The sequence below is a fragment of the Schistocerca nitens genome, chromosome 3 (genome assembly GCF_023898315.1).
Source record: "Schistocerca nitens isolate TAMUIC-IGC-003100 chromosome 3, iqSchNite1.1, whole genome shotgun sequence".
Lineage (NCBI taxonomy): Eukaryota > Metazoa > Arthropoda > Insecta > Orthoptera > Acrididae > Schistocerca > Schistocerca nitens.
In genome coordinates, this window is record NC_064616.1 from 922,567,276 (window position 1) to 922,581,883 (window position 14,608).

Sequence of the window (14,608 nt, forward strand, 5' to 3'; positions counted from 1 at the left end):
ACAGTGAGAAGTTTGAGGTTAGGAAATACTCGAGGAGGATAATTCAGGGAAAGTGAAGGTATGTCGAGGAGCGGAGCGACTGGTTATAGATAATGTGGCGTAAATTTTTGTCACTGTCTTCTGTCATACTGTGCACTACAGAAGTTGCACCTACCTCAGTACGGTGTCTGATCACCAGCCCGTTTCTCTGCATACATAGATATTGTCCAGATGATGTTAAAAGCAGTGTTGAAGAAAAACACTGTCAATGCTTATGTTTGCAAAGTGCACATAAACTCTGGTGGCAAGCTATTCTGCAATATCTTATAACAAATTTCAGGTGGAGGGTGATTGATCATCTCTTTAGAAAAATGGCAAAATTCTGCAATGAGTGCTTTTATTTCTTTAGGTTCAAAATTAAGCACTTGCCAACAGCCCGTATTTAATTAATGAATAACATCACTGTCCTCAGCACACAGTTCATACAACCCAATATACACACAAGGCAGCCAGGAATGTACTCATGTCCGACCCGAGTTGTTATGCGATTTACAGCCATTACTCTGCAACAATATACAGTGGATTTCTAATAAAGAAATTGCTCGCCAACTATTCCATAAACAGGTATGAAATATACTCTTTGACATACGTCATCAGCACGGTGGGGAAATTACATTTTTCATTGCAACTTGCTTGCTTAACACTTTCCCACGACATAGTTACGTAATGTTTAACATGACATAATACTGAATTTTTTCATATGTCCCACATACACACTCACTCATTCTCATTTACTCACACAACAACACATTAAATAAATACTGATCTTTTCTGACTTTTATATTACGAAAATGAAAAATAGTTAACATTTTTAATTAGGAAAATTCAAACTAATTGACCAAACATTTTGTGGACTTCAGTAATGATTCCAAATGATACTAAAAGACGAACTGTTATGAATCCTAACTGACTTTAATCTTACAAGTGTTAGTATGGGGTGTTTTAGGTAATTTTCTCTAACTCAAAGTATGCCAGCTAGAAAGCTGAGATTTTTACACAATCTTCTTTTTAATAACAGAAGGCAGTATATTGAATTTAAACTAACTTAAATAATATGTAATATAGTTTATTTAGATTCTTAGGGGCTAGCTTCCCACAGCTAGGCTAGTGACAGGTGTGAATGAGTCACTCTAAGATGCAAGTGGCTGTTTCTGTCACCACCAAAGGCTCCAATGCTACGAACCAGACTGCAAAGTAGCTTACTGCAATAAAATGCTATTGCGTATCGACTTGTGATGTTACACACCCCCTAAGAACCCAAAATTTCTCTTGAGTATATTTTACGGTTCTTATTTCCATAAATGTTATTTAAGAAAGATTTCAATAGCTACACTGACACTGTCATATCTAAGATTATGTTACAATATTATATACAGTTACATCAACTAAACAATGGCTAGGGCTTGATGGCATACAGTAAATTCTTATACAAAAAATTTTCAACTCTTTTCTCCCACACTCCAATGCTACAACATTTTATCTCAATTTAAATTTTCAAAACATTCATAAAAGGGAAAATTTACATAAGTTCTTGAAACAACAACCTCTTTTCTAATCAAACTTTTACATTTTACACATAATATTTAACCAAAAACAGTAATTTATTTCGTCGCTTAAGTTCACTGAAATATAACTCGGGCACTACGAATGGTGTCCTTTCCTACACCTTTCACAGTGATGTGGGGGTCATCTCTAAATTTAACATTGTTCTTACAACAAATTGGGGGTTTCCAACTACTTTCACAGACGAAGTAAATGGGTGCCGATCACAAACACTTACACCTGGATCACATAAGGGCTCATCACTGGGGTACAGCATCCGGCTTTGTCTCAACATCAGGTTCGCTCTCAGTGCCATATCCAGTTCTGTCCCCTTTCTCGTACCTGCAATATACTACATTTAAGCGTCCATCCTTAGTATTTACATCCTAAACTAACTTACACATTTATTCGTAATAAATAATATTTCTCAAAGTTTGACTCTCAGATTCAAAAGTAAAAATTTCTTCAAAGAACTGTTTCAAAACTTTTTTTTTCTTCAAACTTTAGTGTAGTCACAGTTTCATATTAGTCTTTTCAGTAAAAAGTGAATTAACTGTCTCCCAAAAGTTTAATAGTACCCAAGATTGGCACTACTACTGAAATCTTTTAAAAATCTGTTTTAATCATTAAGCAAGTTACTGTTACAAATATTGCTGATTCAAAATTTTACTCTTTCTTTCTCAACCTCCCCCCCCCCCCCCCCCCCAAGAAAAAATTTTACTGCTTGACTTCATACAAATAAGCTATTTTACACCAAGAAAAAAAAATACATCATTAAATATATTGAAAATAAATTTCTGCCACCATCTGTGGCTCTGAAAAATATCATTATAATTACATAAAGAAATACAAAATTATTGAACACTGAAAATTATTCAGGCCACTTTCTGCAGTTCTGCAACTCCTCCTATATACATTATACACAGAGAATACGAAACAATTTTATAAAATTACTGAAAATTACTCATGCCCACTTCAGTAGTTCTGAAAGAACATCTCGCCCACATATTATACACAGAGAATACCAAACTAATGTAAAGTCCTTATAAAATTACTGAAAATTATTCCTGCCAGCTTCTGTTGCTCTAGCAAATTTCTCACACACTTGCTATATGCATAAAAATTACCATATCATTATGCAGGCTGAAAATAACTTATGCCAGCTTCTGTGGCTTTCCAGTACACATCAGATACACCTTATATAAAGTGAAAATAATTTTATAGAAAAATACTGAAACACTACTCATGCCAACTTATGTGGCTCTGCAAATACACCTTACTAGCCAACTACTGTGGCTCTTCATTATCTCATATACCAAAATACACAATATATAGACAGTAAATACAAAAAGTCCTTATAGAAAAATACTAAACATGACTCATGCCAACTTATGTGGCCCTCAAAACCCATCTCGTACACAATATTCCAAGAAAAATACACATTACTGAAATTACTAAATACACTTAAGCCAACCTCTTCAAATGGCTCTGAGCATTATGGGACTTAACTGCTGCATTTACTCATAATGCAGGCAATCCTCTCTTGCCTTTAACACATTTCATACAACAATGTCTCCACATGTCGCAGACTTTGGAAAATTAATCACATTACTGTATGCTTTACCATCTCATTTTCATTTCTCTCTCATTCTAATTAGTGTTTTAGTTATCTACTGGAACACTAGCTTGTCCTGCCTCTCTATTCTTTGTACTACACTATTTACTGGTAGGGAAGAAGGAAAGATGATAGCATAAGTTCTGAATGATGAAGAGTAAGGTTGACAACACGAAAAGAAAAGGAAATAGTACTGCCAACAACTCGGGATGCCTGGTGTTCGTCAAAACACCTGACAACGCAAAGAATGCGTGTCCCCCAAGGCTTCTTAGTTACTGCTATTTAATTGCTGCTCCATTAAGTATCTTTTCAGGTCCAGTATATTTTTGATTCCCAACTGCTTGAATGATTTTATATCAACATAGTGACTTTCTCCTGTCCCAGAAAGACCTGCTTCTTTCCCTTCTACATTATCATCTATCTCTTCAATGTTTACTATGGTCCTGCAATAACATATAGGCAGATCTTTGACAATAGATCCTTTTTCTCCGACAAAAGCAATGGATACAATTTCCCCCTGTACATTTATTACCGCCTCAATTTTTCCAAAGTCTAACCTTCCTTTGTATTTATGTAAGAAATCAACCCCTACCAACATTTCAACACTAATTCCATTAATAATCAAAAAATTCTGTTTATTCTGAACCCCACCTATAGTAATAGGTATCATTAACTCTTGTTTTATTACCTTTTTGACTTAAAATGTCAACTATAAAGCCACATTACAAGAATGGTGACAAATATGATGTTAATAACTTTAGGCCTTTATCAATGTTGTTAGGTTTCTCAAAAATAATAGAAAGGATAATGTATCATAGACTATACAAATTTCTTATTAAGAATAGAATATTGGTTAATGCGCAAAATGGTTCCCGTAAAAATAAATCAACTGAAACAGCTATCTTAAATTTTTTGCAATTTGTCCTAAATCCCATAAATAGAAAGGAATTAAATTGTGGATTGTTTTTAGACTTACCAAAGGCCTTTGATGTCATCGACCATAAGTTACTGCTTAGGAAGTTCTACGTCTATGGGATACGTGGAGTTGCCCACAAATGGTTTGAATCATAACTGTCGGACAGGTATCAGAAGGTGGAGATAAGCCATGCAGATAGGACATATTCATCAAGATTCGAGAGAGTTTTGTATGGAGTACCCCATGGATCTGTATTAGGGCCATTACTGTTTTTAATATTTATCAATGACCTACCAAGTCAATTATCTGAAGCAGATGCAGTACTGTTTGCTGACGATACAAGTTTGTTTGTTAAAGCAAATAGTGAAGCTGACTTACAGGGAAAAAGTCACATTAGCAACAGACGAGGCAGACAGATGGTTTAATGAAAGCACTCATTGTGAATGCCAAAAAAATAACAATGTGGATCAACTTCAGACATATTACAAATAAAATAAAAACTAACCTTACAGTAGGACTGGGTAAGTGTAAGACTGAACAAGCATCATACACTACAATCTTGGGAGTATGCTTTAATGAACACTTAAGATGGGAAAAGCATGTAATATCACTGAACAAAAAATTAAGTCAAACATGTTATATACTTAGAATGCTTAAAATCTCATGTAATATTAAAACAGTGTTATGTGTTTATTTCTCATTCATGCACAGTTTATTAAGATACGGTGTAATGTTTTGGGGGAACAACAGTCTAACAAAACATTCATTTAGACTACAAAAGAAGGCAGTCAGAATAATAAAAGGTATAGGATAGAGAGACTCTTGTAGGCATGCTTTCAAAGAATTAAAAATCATGACAATACCATCCTTATACATATATGAAAGCATATGTTTCTTAAAACAACACGAGGAATTTTCTACATTAAAAAGATAAATTCACAACTACGAAACAAGGAACAGGAATGATTTCCACAGACAAATTCATAAAACAGCTATGTATCACAAAAGCGTACAACACCAACCCAAAATCCTCTACAGTGCTCTCCCCAAAGAACTAAAAATAATACCAAAACTGCACATATTTAAAAGAGAATTAAAAAACATGTTATTGAGCAGTAGTTTTTACAGTATTGAAGAGTTTATGAATCACTGACAATAAAAGCGCAGTTAATATTTCCCTGATGTGTAATTGCTCATATTTAAATACTTGCTGTTTCTATGCAAGTGTGAAACAGTGTTAATGTAAGAATGGAAATAATCTTTGATGTGAGAATCACTAGCTTTTTTTTTTGTATGTTGTTATCCTACTTGTATATTTTTATGTTAATGTTCTTATAGTTCTATTAAAATTGTAAAGTGTAAAAGACAAGTAAATTCAATCATAAATTTTCATGTACATGTATTTTAAATTGTAATGTTTATTGACAAGTCCTATGTCATTTTGATGATGTACTACAAGGACACTAATTAATTAACTCTTGTTTTATTACCTTTTTGCTTCTACTTGTGGCCCCAATTATTTTTAACCCACTTATTGGCATAATAGTTACTTCTTTACTTTCAGGTAGAGCATTTACAAATTCCTGTGACACAGCACACACCTCAGAACCACTGTTTATTAAAAACTCAACTTTTTCATTAAAAACTGTTACCTCAATTATAGGCCGGCTTGGATTTATTTTTAGATATTTCGATTCAGGCTCATCTAGCAAATCCTGCACCACCTCTCGTCTGTCGAGACCTATGCCTCCTGTGGAAATTAAATGCACATTTACAGGATCCTCTTTCACGTTATTTTTATTACTAGCAGCTTTCACTAAACTACTCAAAATGGAAAAAACATCACCATCTTCTTCCTCCACCTTATCTGAAATATACTGTTTCTGCAACCCTTCCTATGGTGTTGTCAGAACTATTTACATTACCCCCTTCTTCTTCTTCTTCTTCCTCTCCCTCTCCTGATTCTTCGTCTTCACTTTCTGAAATTACTCCACTCACTCCATTCAAAAATTCCTCAACACTTTCATCCTCTCCCTCCTGTACTTCTATAGTATTAACTCCACTGTCTATAGGTAGCCTCTCATCTGTTCCGCAGTGCAGATTCACCCCACCTCCTGATCTGAGTATTTATTTTCTGTACCTGGGTCCTCCTTAAAATGGTTCCTGTGATCTCTATCTGAACTTTCCCTCTCACAAAGAGCTACTGAATTTATTGGATAATCAAACTGTTTTTCAGTGTCGCTCTCCTATGCCTTCCTGATTTCATTAACATTAATTCCAAAACATTGTTTAGTAGGTGCCTTCTTTACTAAGGGTATCACTAGTGGGTTTACTCTGTATGGGTTCAGTCTGCAAACGCTAGCATCATCACAGAAAGCTAACTGTTTTCCTGCCACGTAATGTCACTGCCTCTGACATTTCTATCACCTGTCAGTCCGCGCCTACCCGTTACGTCATCGGCCTGCAGCTGACTGTACCCGAAATAACGGACTTTGTCAATGAAACTGCCCCCACCAGTACCTCCTCTTCTCCCTCTTCCTCTGTAACTGTTCACTCATGGCATTCCGACCATGTTTATATTGACATCCCCCGTTTTCATTAGGTCTAGCGGGAGGCCTATATTCTCTCCTAGCACACACTACCTCTTTCAAAAGGTTCTAAAACCTTTCCAAATAATGAACAAACTGGTCAACGTGGTCCCTGGGTGCCGATATGCTCTTATTTCGCCAACATATTGGCAACTTTTTCTCAATCCCCATAATAAATTGCTGTTTCTACCTTAGAATTCAAATAGGACAAAGTCGTAACCCATTTTTGTATAAATCTTTTAACACTTTCTTTCTTGGGATCATACTTTTCCCCAGACCAAAACTTATTCAAAACTTCCATTTGTTTTCTTTTTTCCCCAATAATCATCGAAAAAAGTGTGTTTGAACTCTACTAATTGGTCATATTTATCTGAAGCTAAATTACCCCAGATTCTAGCTTCTCCCACTGGATTAGAAGTAATAAACCACATTTTTGTTTGTCACTCCATAATTCTTTTGGATTAACATTCTTATTTGGATCAAATTTGAAAAATTGGCGATGTGTAACAGACAATTTCATCTGATTCCAATGTACCATTAGATACTACACAAACATTATTGTTCTTAATATTTTGTTCGACTTTTGTTAGTCTACTTTCATGCTCACATAACTGATCATTCACATTTGCATGAAACGGATGAATCTTAGATTCTATGTTAGTAAGTTTACTTGTCACTTGCAAACCAAACTGAACACACTTCTTTTCCTCCTGTAATTTCACTTTCCAAGGTAACATGACTATCTTCACAGCATTTTTCTATATTTTGAACCTTTTCATGACCTTTGTTCAGTTCCGAATTCACTCTTTCTTCTAGCTGAACATTATCCTCAGCAACTTGCTTTATCTGTCAAGTTAGTTCATTTTTCACTGTTACAATTCCCATGTTACATTCTTGTCTGAGCCCAGTCAGCTCTCTGTTAATACTATCATGAAACGATCTCTTGTCATCTTTCCAAGAATCTCTTAATTCTGAAATTTTCTTTTCCATCCTGGATTTCAATTCCTCTATTTCAGAACTTGATGAATTTTTAATTTCAACCCCAACTTTACTCACCTCAAAACCTATCTGACTCGTTTTATTGTCAATATTAGTACTCATCTGACCAATATGTTTAAGAATACTTGATACATATCTGAAACACTATCTTTTTATTCATCAGCTACTGACATTGGATCCTGTTTTATTGTAGTTACAGTAACAGGCATAAACGGGACACTGGGTTCCCATACATTTTGTTCACTATCAGTCCCATAATTAGCATACATAAAAACTGGCAAACTACTACTCGTATTAGCTTGTGACACATCAAAACTGAAACCACTACTCATGGAGTCATTTTCAACTTTACAGTTCCTTTACACATGAGTGTGAACACTTCACGAGCTCACTTGACACTGCTGCTTTTATAAAGTTTCTACATTTTCGAACTTTATTATTGTTTTTCCCCGGCCGATGAGCATCAATTGCGCTGCGGCGGGTCATAGATAATGTGGCATAAATGTCTGTCACCGTCTCTTGTCATACAGGGCATTACAAAACTTCCACCTACCTCATTACCGCGTCTGATCGCCAGCCCGTTTCTCTGCATACGTACATACAGTCCAGACGATGTTAAAAGCAGTGTTGAAGAAAAACACCATCAATGCTTACATTTGCAAAGTCCGCATAAACTCTGGTAGGAAGCTATACAGTAAAGCCGGTATTACACGACTATCCGCCGCAAACGGTACTAGTCTAGCGCGACACTCATCCAGCTGTAGAACAGGTGAAACTACGAAAATTAGCATACACATTATACGCGCTCCGGAACAGAGACCAGTTCTAAACTGCCATCGATCGGCGGTCGGCGAATGCGCACTAGGCAGCGATAACTCGCGCATGCGCAGAAGGGGCTATTGTAGTGTTTTCTGCTTGTTATTTGCTTATAAAAGGCCCGTCCACACGCAACGATCTGTCTGCGCAAATGTCTGCGCACATCACATCTGCGCAGACAGATCGTTGCGTGTGGACAGAAGATTTGCACCAACCTGAGGTGTGTGCAAACCTGGAAGTTGGAGTTGGAGGTTTGAGCGAAACCTCTCAAATCTGTGGGTTCAAACCAAATCTGCGCAGACAAGTTGGAGCGTGTGGACAGGAGATCGCCGCAAATCTGGCGCGAAACAGCTGTTTGCTCAGTCTAGTGTTTGTATTTGTGCGCACAGGGCATTAAAATGGCTGATACTCGTCAGTGTTCTCGAGAGTTTGTAAGTGAATTCATTGAAATATATAGAAACCACCCATGTTTGTGGAAGATTAAAAGTAAAGAATATAATAGTGACCGAGACAAAAAGACAGCAGCATACAATGCTCTAGTTGAAAAACTGCTGGCAGTTGACGCCTCGGCAAACAGAGAAACAATAATTTAAAAAAATCGTTGCGAACTGGCGAAATTATTTGCGGATGGATGTCGAAACTTAGCTCTTAAAGGTTGTAACCCCTCATATTATGAGAAAAATACTTGTATGAGAAGGGCAATTTCTCCTCATGAACGGCTGGCGGTAACATTAAGATTCCTAGCAACAGGAAGGATCTACAAGGATTTGGAATTTTCAACTGCAATATCGAAACAAGCGTTGAGTAAAATAATACCCAACACATGTGAAGCTATTTACGCTATCCTGAACGATGAGTTCATGAAAGCAAGTCAAGTAAATTAAGTCTGTCAGCGAACTGTTTACCGAAAAGAGTTATCCAAGGTTCAGAAATCTAGAAGATCTGGTGTAGGAGTAGATCAAGTATACCAGCCAACGTTATGGTATTTTGATCTGCTTGGCTTACTTAGTGATCAAGAAACGCCAAGACCAAGCAGGAGTACAATTGAAGATGAAATTGGAGTGTCAACGTGCGAGGAAATGGAACACGAGGTAATGTAAAACAAAACAGATTCGCCCTGCAACTCTCGCAGTAAATTTACGTGAGAAAACTGCTTTCGCTTTAGCAGCCACTGTCTACAACATTTTGACCGCTTTCTCTGTTTCCTGCGGTTGGTCTGAATGTTTTTTGCAACACAAGTTGCGAACACAGACCACAACGGAACTTCCTCCATTTCTATATTTCAAAATAACTGAATTAAATTTTTGACGTTTACGGGGATCGTAGTCGCTTGCCACTGAAATTTCTTTTCTACACCGACAGATGGCGGGCGAGTAGTAGAATGGGGTTTGTGTCGTGTGAACACACCACATCTGCAGCGATCTTTTGCATGTACAGACATCTGCGCCGATGTCTGCGCAGACAGATCGTTGCGTGTGGACTGGGCTTTAGCTTATCATGTTTGTTTCAATTGCATCTCTTGTTTATTCAGGAGGTCGGCTGGAGTGGCCGAGCGATTCTAGGCGCTACAGTCTGGAACCGCGCGACCTCTACGGTCGCAGGTTCGAATCCTGCCTCGGGCATGGCTGTGTGTAATGTCCTTAGGTTAGTTACCGAGCGAGGTGGCGCAGTGGTAAGACACTGGACTCGCATTCGGGAGGACGACGGTTCAATCCCGCGTCCGGCCATCCTGATTTAGGTTTTCCGTGATTTCCCTAAATCACTCCAGGCAAATGCCGGGATGGTTCCTCTGAAAGGGCACGGCCGACTTCCTTCCCCATCCTTCCCTACTCCGATGAGACCGATGACCACGCTGTCTGGTCTCCTTCCCCAAACCAACCAATCAACCTTAGGTTAGTTAGGTTTAAGTAGTTCTAAATTCTAGGAGACTGATGACCTCAGAAATTAAGTCCGATAGTGCTCAGAGCCCAGTTTGTTTATTCAGCATGCCAGAAAAGAGAAACTGGCAGTGATTGTCGATAAAGTACGTACAGTTTCGCCCCGTGCGATAGACGAGGACTGAAAAACTCTGAGGAGCACTTATATACCGTATATTCAAAACTTGGAGAAATAACACAAGTACACCTTTAAGTATTGGTCCTTTCAAGTGCTGCAAATTGCAGTGCATATATCCACAACAACTTTTGAAATGGTGGGTTGTGCTATTCTGTGGCTAAAAGCCAGACTCTTAAAAGACTCCCCATTCGCAAGGAAACGTAATGTCACAACCAGCCTCCAACATAACAGGCCGTTTACCGGTATTTTATCAGTGATCTTGGCTGGTATGATCACAAAACGTATGAACATATAATTCTTACCTCCGAGAAGGCGAAAGCCTCCCTCATGACTGTATCACACTTCCTGATTCCATCTTCTATCATAGACAGCAGCTTCTCGAAACTGGCCATGTCCATCCTAAGTTCCGAAATTCTTGCGAATCTTCGGGCCTCAGTTTTTTTTATTAACAGTGAATATATTTCCCTGCCTTCGTCCCTTCATTTCAGCCAGGGTCGAACCCAACAACGTCTGACTTTTCGTTTTCATCGCGATTCTGCCCTAATTCGAAGATTTACTGTCACCGCCAGCGCATTAATTCCAAAAACAGCTGCATCCTCCACGCGCAATATGCTGTATAAATGTAAATTTCGATATAAATATAGATATACCTGTGTAACCAAGTGTCGCAATATAGAACTGTTGAGTCTGTAATTCAGAACAGTACTAACCTACATAAGAGAAAAACAATTGCTTATTAAATAATGGTAAAAAACAATTTCTTATTAAATAGGAACCTTGAGTTCACGCCGGCCGCGGTGGTCTAGCGGTTCTAGGCGCTTAGTCAGGAACCGCGCGACTGCTACGCTCGCAGGTTCGAATCCTGCCTCGGGCATGGATGTGTGTCATGTCCTTAGGTTAGTTAGGTTTAAGTAGTTCTAAGTTCTAGGGGACTTATGACCTCAGATGTTGAGTCCCATAGTGCTCAGAGCCATTTGAACCATTTGAACCTTGAGTTCACAGAAACAATTTGAACGTATGACGTTCCAGTATATCATAAAGTCGCCCTTGAGTTGCTGGCGGTAGAAAGGATGACTTTAAAAGACATCAGACAGTTATATTTTCTTTTTGGCGTATCGTCTGCAGCTCACGCATCTCGTCTACTGCAGTGCATGTACGCTAGGTATATCCCGTGTGTATGGTGTAATAGGTCGGAAGTGAACCAGACTGTAGTTACAGGTATGCACGTTACGGGCGCTGGTGCATAGCTGTACAGCTTAGGCGCATCGTGTAATACGGGCTTAATATCTTATAACAAATTTCGGGTGGAGGGCGATTGCTTCATCTCTTTAGAAAAATGGCAATATTCCGCAACGAGTTCTTTTATTTCTTTAGGTTCAAAATTAAACACTTGTGATCAGCCCATATTTAATTAATGAATAATATCACTGAAACTTCCTGGCAGATTAAAACTGTGTGCCCGACCGAAACTCGAACTTTGGGACCTTTGCCTTTCGCGGGCAAGTGCTTCGGTAGCTCAGATGGTAGAGCACTTGCCCGCGAAAGGCAAAGGTCCCGAAGTTCGAGTCTCGGTCGGGCACACAGTTTTAATCTTCCAGGAAGTTTCATATCAGCGCACACTCCGCTGCAGAGTGAAAATCTCATTCTGGAAACATCCCCCAGTCTGTGGCTAAGTCATGTCTCCGCAGTATCCTTATTTCAGGAGTGCTAGTTCTGCAGGTTCGCAGGAGACCTTCTGTAAAGTTTGGAAGGTAGGAGACTAGATACTGGCGGAAGTAAAGCTGTGACGACCGGGCGTAAGTCGTGCTTTGGTAGCTCAGTTGCTAGAGCACTTGCCCGCGAAAGGCAAAGGTCCCGAAGTTCGATTCTCGGTCGGGCACACAGTTTTAATCTGCCAGGAAGTTTCATATCAGTGCACACTCCGCTGCAGAGTGAAAATCTCATTCTGGAATAATATCACTGTCCTCAACACACAGTTCATACAACCCAGTACACACACAAGGAAGCCAGGAATGTACTTAAGTCCGACCTGAGTTGTTATGCGATTTACAGTCATTACTCTGCTACAGTATTTAAGTTTCACATTCGGTCCTTTTTCAGTGGATTTCTAATAAAGAAATTGCTCGCCAGCTATTCCATAAACAGGTATGAAATATGCCACGCGGAATTCTACAAAGGCCGAAAGTTCACACGTGTTTATCTTTGCAACAGATCACTTCACAAAGCTCAGACTTTCGCAATATGTCTGTAAATGCAACTGCTTTCGCGGCAATACAATCTGAACGCAAGAAACCAATAACTACGGTACTTCATTTTACTCATAATGTCGACGGACACGTCCAACATAACCTGCACGTCCGATAGCTAGCCAGCGACTCCAGAATGCTACTCCTTCCACAGTCTATAACTACATGAGTACATGGCAGTGCACGGGAACTGCTTAGCTCCGATTGGTTGTTCAAAATAATCAGCCAATCAAAACATTCCTTGGTGATCATTTTCGAGCTAAAACTGTCATACGCCAATCAACATTCACAGATGCATTTACGTCACTTAATAATGCAAATATTAATAAAATGTTCAACAAAACCAAACGAAAAGGAAACTAATCTTGAAATAACTTTAGAAAACTATTACTCTGCAAACGGCTATTCTGGCTGCCTTCTTACAAGTGCAAGTACTCTTTGACATACGTCATCAGCATGGTGGGGAAATTACATTTTTCATTGCAACTTGCTTGCTTAACACTTTCCCATGACATAGTTACGTAATGTTTAACATGAGGTAATATTGAATTTTAGGTAATTTTCTCTAACTCTGAAAGCATGTCAGCTAGAAAGCTGAGATTTTTACACAATCTTCTTTTTAATAACGAAGGGCAGTATATTGACTTTTAACTAAATTGAATAATATTTAATATAGTTTATTTAGATTCTTAGATTCTGTCGCTCGAATTGACACAGGTACCACTTCCCATGGCTAGGCTAGTGACAGGTGGGAATGAGTCACGCTAAGATACAAGGGGCCGTTTCTGTCACCACCAACAGCTCCAAAGCTACGAGCCATACAGCAAAGTAGCTTACTGCAATAAAATGCTATTGGGTATTGACTCGCGATGTTGCAGAGGGTCTTGCTGAAGCCTTCATAGACCAAAATTACCCTTCCCACTCCTCACATAGTGGTATTTCGCCACCCTTCCAACCAGTGCAGTATCCTTGTTTGTCCCTATTCCAATCCTGCTTCCAAACCCTGGCCCAGTAATAATAATAATAATAATAATAATTTTATTGTCTTTAAGCCATTACAGCAATAGACAAAGTCATACATATAATACAATACAGTACAGTACATGCTATAGAAGGACAGAATTGTTAAGAACTTTACAGTTTAATATCACAGGTCATGAAATCCTTTACATTGTAGAATGGGTTTACATCTAACCAGTCATAAAGTGTTTGTTTGTATTGTTGCTCTGGTAAATTTTGTATACCTTGTGGAAGTTTGTTAAACAATTTGTGGCCCATAAGTTCATAACTGTTAACTGATTTTGACAGTCTGTCGTAGGGCGTATAGATAGAGCTATTTGTCCTAGTGCTGTAACAATGTATATTTGCCCTGCGTTTTACTTTAGGTAAGTTCTTTTTTGTGTAGATTAAAACATAATAAATATATAGGTTTATTACTGTCATGATTTTTTGTTGAGTAAACAAAGGTTTACAATGAGCCTTGTATGGTGAGCCTGTAATTATCCTAATAGCTTTCTTTTGCAGCAATAGTATATCATGCACACAAGTGGAGATTCCCCATAAAATAATGCCATAGGATATGATGCTTTGGAAAAAGGAGTAGTAAGATATTCTAACATAATTTTTAGGTACACAGTGCATTAATCGCCTTAACAAATAGATTACCCTAGACAATTTATCGCTAATATACTTAATATGTGGATTCCAAGAAAGTTTATCATCCGAATATACCCCCAAAAATTTAACACAACTAGGATCATCTGATGGAAACTTGTCTTTTAAACTAAATACC

The 14,608-nt window shown here is 38.2% G+C and overlaps 1 long non-coding RNA gene across 1 annotated transcript; it reads right to left on the reverse strand.

Annotated features, from left to right (window-relative positions):
• Positions 1 to 359: 359 nt before the first annotated feature.
• Positions 360 to 8,571, reverse strand: LOC126247976 (uncharacterized). Its single transcript, XR_007545393.1, has 2 exons — positions 8,253 to 8,571; positions 360 to 1,923 (listed from the first exon to the last, which is right to left on the reverse strand). It is a non-coding gene; the product is annotated as an uncharacterized LOC126247976 (long non-coding RNA).
• Between the last annotated feature and the right edge of the window lie 6,037 nt (positions 8,572 to 14,608).